Source organism: Grampus griseus (assembly GCF_964374135.1).
Source record: "Grampus griseus genome assembly, chromosome: 1".
Classification (NCBI taxonomy): Eukaryota; Metazoa; Chordata; class Mammalia; order Artiodactyla; family Delphinidae; genus Grampus; species Grampus griseus.
The window spans coordinates 51,713,321-51,722,721 of NC_139017.1; positions in this window are offsets into that span (position 1 = coordinate 51,713,321).

The following is a 9,401-nucleotide window of genomic DNA, read 5'->3' on the forward strand; positions in this document are numbered from 1 at the left end:
ATGTGTAAAAGCCTTGAGGCCAGAGGAAGCTTGGAAGGTGTGAGGAGCTGCCAGAAGTTACCCTGGGGACTCAATAACGTGTAGTCCCATGTTGGCCAACCCGAATCAAGACTTCAAAACTAACATGCCATCCTTTCAGAAGGCTGATGAAACTGAAGAATTATTGATTTGCTGGAAGTGGCTCTTAATTTGCAACCAGATGTGACCTGCTCTAAGACCCATTGTCAGTTAACGGGCTAAAACTGGCAGGGCGGCTGGCATGCTGGGTCTGGATCAATCACACACCCTGTGCCACCACAACTCATACTAAGATTAGGCAACAGCTATCTAAATCCCACAGCCCCCAGAGAGGCTGGAGGAGATTGAATCCACTGTTGCCATAGGAAGTAGAGAAAGGAGATGGGGGCAGAATATCAACAGATCCAGCCTTTGCCAATACGGCAGAGTCACAGATCATGCCCATAGCACAATCTATATGCATCTGTTTTCTGCACACTCTTTTTGAGATCTTTTCCAGCCGTGCTCCCCTGCTTCTTCCAGAGCCGCTTCCTCTGATCCCGGTGACCTGGACTTTTCTAATGGTTTGCTCTTACAATGGCTCGCCTTTCTTACCACAAAAGAAAGAGATTTGATATTCTCATTGGACAACATAGATAATGGCAGCCATCCCAGGATTTGTATTTTGAAAAAGGTCTGGAAAATACTAACTCAAAAGAACAAATCAATATGTGTCAAATTCCTCTGTGTCATTGTGGTGGAGACAGGGATAGACCCTATAATTTTTAGCTGGGCCCGTGGTACCCAAAATAAAGACTATATTTCTCATCTTTCCTTATAGCCAAGTATTGCCCTGAGGCCAAATTCTGACCAGTGAGATGGGAGCAGGCACGCCGTGTTACCGCTGCTGGATGGATGTTTCCATAAAGGGAAGTTGGCACTTACATCTTTCCTTTTCTTCTTTGTCCCCTCTTCTAGCCTGGCTGGGAAGACTGCCATCCTAGGCACCATTTTGGCCCATGAGAGCATGGGCCACATAGGAGGGATAGTAAAAAGGGAAGCTGGAAGAGGCCCAAATCCCTAAGGATGTAACAGAATACAGCCATGTCCCCATTCCTGGACCGCTTTCCTCTGGACTTGTAAGTGAGAGGGAAATAAATCCTATTTGTTGAGGCCATGGTTATTTTGGGCTTCCGTTACTCACAGCCAAACCTAACTCCAACTGGTAAAACCATCATGGAAGATTTTTCTTTCTTTTCTTTTTTTCTTTTTTAATGGAGGATCACAGTGAAGTTGCTTCTTGGGGTCCCTCAAATGTAGGCAACGATATTCTCCATCTTCACGTGTGGCTGCTTCTTCAGGCCAACCCAAGCTGAATTATAAGATGGAAAATGAACATGGACTAGGGGCACGAGGCCTTGGTCTGAAGCCCGTCCAGCCACAAGCTCTCCGGCTATTTTCTCTCACTGGGCTTCTGCTTCCTCATCTGAAAAATAACCTCTAAGTTCCCTTACACATCGTAGAGTTTCTAAGACCAGGCATGCTAGGCCTCCCCCAAGCCTTGTGCCCACTCTGCCTGTCAAGGGAAATTGTTATCAGGATGAAGAGTTTTCATCTAACCAACAACAGGTTGTGTTTTTAAAGTCTATCATTTCTTGTTTAGAACTTGCAACACAGTTTTCCACAAGTCTATAATGTACATGAGGTTTAGGGTCTCGAGCAAACTCCAGAAAGAGGTTTAATCAACTTTCCATTCAGCTGTAGTGCGGGGAGAGTCAGGGAACCAAAACAATATGTAAAAGATTGGTGTGGAGGGAAAAGTGCTCAATTTCAAATTGGAGGAGGGACAGAAATGTCTTTTCCTTCACCCTTGGCAGAGAAGAGGACACACACCCTCCCTCAGCCCCGTGTTCTGCTGGAGAGAATAATCACCTCAGAGTAACAGCGCTTCCCTTTCACATCCAGATTCCTATGAAATGAGAAAATGGGAGTCTCAACAAACGTAAGAACACCAAGCGGGGAAAGTGGCAGGAGGCGGTGGCGGTGGTGGTGGTGGGATGAATTGGGCGATTGGGATTGACATGTATACACTGATGTGTATAAAATGGATGACTAATAAGAACCTGTTGTATAAAATAATAGATAAAATTTAAATGATAAAAAAAAAATTAAAAAAAAAGAAAATGGGAGTCTCAGTAGGTGTCAAATATGACACCTATGAGACTGCTGCCTGGTTTTCTTCAGTCTAATTCTGATTTCATTTGAAAACTTTGTCCTGCAGAGAAAAGAAAGGCCATTTTCTGGGAATGTCCAGATTCCCTGAAGTAGATATTATGCATAAGCCCTGGGAGAGGTAAAGGGAGGAAGGGTGCTCTCTTTTAAGGAAATTATGCCTTATGGTAAAGTCTGACTTTTCCTGTTGGTCGCAGTGGCACTGAGCCTAGGCATCACCCAGTTCTACCGAGGGAGTTCAGCAATGAAGACGCAATGAGGACAGACCTGATTTCATATGCTGGAGGAACGGAAGCAGTATCTTTTTCTTCCTACCCTGATGAACGTCAGAGTGTTGGGAATGAAGTCACACTTCTCTGATGGACTCTGATCTGCTCCGCTCTTTTTCTTCCTGTAGAAAGGGCAGTCCAGACCCTTTACCTCTATTAAAAAAAATCTTTGTCCCAGGCATTCCTTCCATCTACCCTTCCTAAACATAGCCCACATTTCCATGTCTTTGCACAAGCTTCCCCCCCGCCCGCCATGTCCTTCCCCTCACTTCCCCTCACAGGCTAACTCTTCCTTGCACAGATGCCACCATCTGCAGGAAGCCTTCCCAGCTCTCAGGAGGTCCCTCTCTTGTGTTCTCTCCTAGCACCCTTGGCAAGTATCAGGCTGTCCCCACATGAGAGAATAAGCTGCTTGACCATCTCGACTCTCTGGTGACCAGCAAAGTGACCCAGCACACGGTAAGGTTACCGATATTCAATGAATGAGTGTTCCTTCTTTTCTGCTTCTTCTCACAGGGTTGTTGGAATCCTGTTCAGGGCCCACCTCTTCCCAAAGGGGTATCTCTCATCTCTAAATTCCTATTGTTCCTCTTGCTTGTGGTATCCATTGTGGGACATGATCATTTACTACCCTGCATTGTTGTCTGCTCATTCCCGTGTATCTGGCCTCACTGACTCGATTGTCTGCTGCTAAAAGGTCCAGACATCTTCTCTGTCTTTTGTGACTCCCTCGGTTTCTAAGGCTATGCTATATACACAGTAGGCAATCGATGAATGGTTGATGAATAAGTACATGAATCCAAGACAGGCTTCTTTAAATTGTGACCCAACGAGACTTACATTATCTCGGAGAGCTTTTGACATGTACAAAAAATAAGAAGAAGCTTTACATGATTCCACCCATTTGGTGCCATGAGGTGTGCTTGCACTTTCTGTATGTACACATCTTCCTTCTGAAGAGGCAGTTAGTCCTAGTGGTTCAGAGCACAGGCTCTGGAAACAGGCTGCCTGGCTCTGAATGTGGGCTTCCCTCTTGCTAGCCTTAGGGATCTAATCTACATGAGAGACTTAGTTGCTTTGTTTGTAAAATGAAGATATAACAATAATAGGAGTGTATTAGTCAGGGCTCTTCAGAGAAGCAGAACCAATAGGATATATATAGATATATCTATAAGAGGAGGTTTATTATAGGAAACGTCTCACTCTGTTTTGGAGGCTGAAAAGTCCCATGATTTGCCATCTGCAAGCGGAGAACCAGGAAAGCCAGCGGTAAGTCAGTCTGAACTCAAAGGTTTAAGTCCCAGTCTGAGTCTGAAAAACCCTAGAACCTAGAGCACCAGTGTCTGAGGGCCGGAAAAGATAAATGTCCCATTCAAGCAAAGAGAAGGAGTTTGCCCTTCCTCTGCCTTTTTGTTCTACTCAGGCCCTCAACGTGCTGGACAATGCCCACCTGCTTTGGTGTGGGTGACCCTCTTTACACAGTCTACTGATTCCAATGCTAATCCCTTCCAGAGATACCCTCACAGACACATCCAGGATAATATTTTACCAGCCATCTGTGCATCCATTAGTCCAGTCAAGTTGACATGTAAAATTAACCATCATAGGACTTACCTCATGAAGTTGTTAAACAGGTAATATAGAGTAGAAAAGGTAATCCACATTGAATACTTGGCATAGTGTCTGACTTATCATGTTTGATAAACACAGTTATTATTAGCCAGTGTAGCTTCTCATATGATGACAGAAGCTTTAAAGGGAACAAGAGCTCTTGGGAAAGCCCGGGCTCAGTGATCCTGGTCATCATTCCACTCATTTTTGTGTTACTGTGAGGAAAGACACAGCAATAACTTTTGGAACCAGGAAGTCAAGCACCTTGGCAGGTAGTGTCATGTCATGTGACTGGACAGAAGGCCATCTGGTACTCAGGATGCATTTCTAAAACTCCAGCAAAGGGGGCCTACCCTCAGTGATCGGTGGGTGCAATGCCATGTGGATGGTAGGTAGGAAAGACTGAATGTTATCATTCATTAAGGCAAAAATCAAGCTGTTAGCTCGCTATGATACAGATGCTGCAAACAGCCCATCTGCCTAAAGGATCTGCTTCTTGAGAGTATAAAATCCTTCTCACTACTCGGTGTAGAAATTAGTATAAATTAAATTGTAATCTAGTTTATACAATTTTTTTGCATTTTTTGCATCTGTCTCCCAGCTCCTTCTCAAAGTAAAATAAATGCAAAACAGTCTTTTTTCACTTCTCCCCTTTGGTTTGATTCCTACAAAGTAGCCACATTAAAATGCAATCTTTCTAGAATGGTGCGGAAAGTTACAGTACCTCAAAAAGAAAAAAGATCTGGCAAATTTTATAGGGTGTATAAGGTCCTTTGTTCTACGCGTTTGTTTGCCTACCTGTCTGCCTGCCTATCTGGGCGTGTGCGTCTGTCTCATGCCAGCCAACAGCTATGCAGCCCTTTCAACCAGCAGGAGCCACAAGGGGGGCGGGGCGCGGGGAGGAACTGAGGCCAAGATGGTCAATGCTGAGGTTTCCCAACAACCTCTGACCTGTGAAAACGGGATCTGTGCCAACCTGACTCCCCCACCTGGATTAAGACTGAGAGCAAAGAAAGCTGTTGCCAGTTAGCAATGGGAACTGCAGCTTCAAGACCATGAGAAACGTAGGGCCATAAAAGCCTTAACCAGCTGACCTGCCTGTGGGCCAAAACTGGGCACTGGGGGCTGCTGAGGAAGTCAGGTGGTGGTGAGAGAGCCTGCAGAATGTCGCTGAGTCACTTCGATGGGGACGCTAGAATAAAGACCTCCAGACTCCGGCCCAGCACCTGCCCAGAACAGTCCCTTCAAGGTCAGCCTTTGCAGCATTTTTCCCTGGAGCCCAGGGACAGGTGTCCCCCTGCGCTGACTGCTCCATGTGTAGCCATTTTCCTTGAGCTAGACTTCAAGGGGAGGGAGTGTCTCTGTTTTTTTTGCAAGAGCTTTTTCTAAAACATTTATCTGACTTCAGTGTTAAAAAGGCCTAGCTCATACGGGCTTCCCTGGTGGCGCAGTGTTTGAGAGTCTGCCTGCCGATGCAGGGGACACGGGTTCGTGCCCCGGTCCGGGAAGATCCCACGTGCTGAGGAGCAGCTGGGCCCATGAGCCATGGCCGCTGAGCCTGTGCGTCCAGAGCCTGTGCTCTGCAACGGGAGAAGCCACTGAGAGGCCTGCGTACCGCAAAAAAAAAAAAAAAAAAAAAAAAAAAAAAAAAAAAAAAAAGGCCTAGCTCAATAAAACCATGAAGGCATTGTGTTGGAAGGATAGTAATTGATTAAAAAAATGATAGTGTCCTGATCACAATCCAAAATGATCTCCACTGGACTCTGCGCTCCTTGGAACCAGGGTACTTGCTTTAAAAAAGGACGCCAACAAATGGGAAATTGCGCAGGGGAAAGGAGATAGTATGATGAGGAGGTCAGAAACCAGCTCCTACATGAACTGAAGAAACTGGGGGCTTTTTACTGTGAAAGGTATCAATATACGTAGAGCGGACACATTGAAGATGCACCCGACTTGCATCCTGTCCCTTGAAGGAGAGAACCAGAATTGGGCAGGAGTTACAAGGAGCTAGGTTTTAGTTCAGAGTTTCCCAACAGTGGAACGTTCCACTGCAGGGGAGGGAGGACGCAGCCCCTGGAGCTGTTCAACTAGAGGCTAGTTGACCTTATCTCCAGGAGAAGGGATTCTGGACTCAAGGACTTCTGACATTACTTTCAGAAGCACTATACACAGTGAATTCATCCATGATGCCTCTCCAATTGAGGACCTGCCTGCCAGGTCCTCAGTTAAGGAGCAGAAAGAAGTTGAAAATTAAGCAGACCGTAAAATAGACATTCCCTCTCATCCCTGGAAGACTTCAAGTAAGTGGTCCAGTAAAAAAAAAGGATCATAACATGCCCCAGATTCTCATCCCATCTATACATGTCCGCAAGGCCAATTAGACCATGCCTCTCTGACAGTAAAATGCTGCAATGGGACCGCCCCTCACTGAGCTTAGGCTCTCAGAGGGGTGTCCACTTGTCACCTTTTAAGTAGATGGAAAATACAGGAAAGGAATTTTATTTTCTAAAGCCTAGGATGCGCTGGCTGGCACCAGACATTTTTCCAAGATAAAAGAAAATTCAACCTCTTGCCCCGCACTGGGGAAGTACAAAGGAACAAGTAAACTCTGAAAGCTCTAAGGATAGTTTAGCAGTACATCTCCCAGACCTTCATTCCTTACTGCCCACCACATCAGGAATATTTGTAGAGACCGTGAACCTCTGTGGTCCTGCCAGAACAAACAAACAAAAACTCATGTTCTCTGTGTCCTCTTCTCTCTACTGTGGTCACCTCCACCATCTACACACCTAATAGCAACTTGACAAAGGACAGGGGTGGTGGAGAGAAAACAGGCAAGTCTCATTACACCATGCACGCTTTCTGGATTTAAGTTTCCTGACTTACCAGTTAGGAAACAGTGTAACAGAAAGCAACTTTTGGAAGTCTGCCTGCTAGGGCCTGGTGACCAAGGTGACACAGGTAACTTGCCACTTCTTCCACTGATGTCAGGGACAGACCCAAATGGGTCTTGCTTAAAAAAAAAAAAAAAAAAAAGAAAAGAATCCTTTTTCATTATTTTCTTACTATGTTCTCAACCAGGACAAGAATTCAATTCCAGACCCATTGAAACAGCAAAGTGCCCGAATGACCTTAAATGAAAGTAATGGAGGGATATTTCTATATGTCCGCATTCAGGGTCTCAGAACCATTCCAGAGAATGTTTTCCTATTAAATACGCAGAGTCCATGGTGAGGCACAGAAGGATGTCTTGTGGAACGCTCAGGTTGCTATGATGGATGGTCAAGGTGCTCAGCCTGGGGCTGGGTGGGCTGTGTGGGGTGTTAGGCAAGCATCCACCCATGTCCCCGCCACTGTGAGCCGTCCGGGGCCATTGCTCAGTGCTTCTCTCTCCCAGACCTTGGCCTTCATTGCAGAGCTGTGCATTCTTGCCGCTTTCCATTGCGAACAGAGGCTGCCGTTCAGCCATTTTCCTCAACGCTGCATACAGTTTCTGCTGCCAGGATGAGTCACCCTGCAACACATACCCTCACCCCCTCCACTCTGGATTTCAAATACTCTAGGCCTGGCCGAACAGAACCCTGCTGTCCGTGAGCATGTGCGTGAACTTGGGATGGGCAGGCTCAGCCCTCCTGAGCCCTCTGCAGAGCAGACTGTGTTATGTTTGCCCAAGGGGTTCAGAGAGCCAATAGCCTGGGGGCGGTTCTAGTTTTCAGGTCTGGATCTCCCTCACGCAGCCTGCCAAGCTGCAGCCTCTCTTTTACAGGCAGGTGAACCTCCATGTTAGCCTCCGTGATCTTGAGCAGAAGTAGCTGACAGCCTGTGGGGTTGATTGGTTCTGCCTCTTCTCCCAGCCCGGCTTCTGACTGGGTCATGTTGCTACAAACTAGACCACCCTTTCCTGCTTTTATCTCTGGACCCCTATCTCTGCACCCTGGGTAGATTCTGCTTCAATGTGCATCTGGTTGTTTCCCCCGCTTGGACAGAGGTCCCTAACCTTCCTCCACTCCTCGCTGCTGCCATCCCTGCTCTCGGCTTCCCCTCTCTCCACACCCCCTCCCCCCAGCAGCGGTCTCAGGCAGAGCAAGCCACAGTACTCCAGAACTATTCCACTTCCCTAGCCTGCACAGAAAAAGAGATTGAAAAATTGTTCTTTTCACCCTGACCGTTGAAACTGGGCTGAAGAATTCCTTCTTCCTTCTTTCTGCAGAGAAACACCAGACCTCCATAGGCACAGACTGAACGGCTTTCTGAGTTCCTTGTGGTCCACCCCTCCCCCCCGTCACACCCCAGCCACACGCTCCACCTGCCAGAAGCACCCCTCCCTCTGGAGACCCACACGTTCTCCGCTTTCAACCTGCTGCTACAGCACCCTGCGCTGAAGGGGCCTCAGAACACAAGCCCAGCCCAGCAAAGCCCAAAGGGACATGGTGTGCTCAAGTTATTCATTACTCAAGTTAGAGGAAGTCACAGAGCAGGAAGCACATTGGAAAGCAAGGTGAAAGGTGGCATGGAGGGTGGGGGATTAGTCAGGGTGACCTTCTAAGGGAATTCAGAGCCTGGCAGGAGGGCGTATCAGAGTGGGAAGGTCCTAGCAACAGCCCCAAGGTTAGACAAGGTCAAATGGAAACTGCTAATTATAATTAAGCTACCTACTTTATAGCTCTTGTTATGCACCAGGCACTGTGCTTAGTGCTTCCCACAACTACCATTTAATCCTTGCAACAATGTATCACTCCGATTTTACAACTGAGAGAACGGTCCTGCAGAGAACAAGTGACTTGCTCAAGGTCACACAGCTAGTGAGTACTGAAGCTGGGAGACCGAGTGCAGGTCTGTCTTGCCCTTCATCAGGTTGCTCTTTTTGGTAACACGGTTAGATGAGTGAAACAATTCTAGATGGTCTACAGTGGAAGGTGGAGTTTGAATCTGGTTCCCATAGAGATCATGCTCTCCAGGGGCAATACCAGGTTTGGGTGGAAACATGGAGGTTCTTTTAAGCCAAGGGGAGGTTGGTTTAGAATGAGATGCTACTGTGAAGGCATGACCCTCGAAGCTTGTCAGAACCCAGCAAGAGTTTACATGCAGGGGAGGGAGAATGAGCAAAGCTGGGGAGGTAAAATTTGAGGGGGGGGTGTGTATCCCCCAGAGGAAGATAGCAGGTCAAGGACAACAGGAAAAGGTCATCCTTGCCAGACACAGGCTCAGACCAATTGGCATTTGCCATAGCTCTAGAGAGCTAGGGTAGGACACTGCTTTTTTAAGAAAAAAAGATTTTTTTAAAAAAAACCT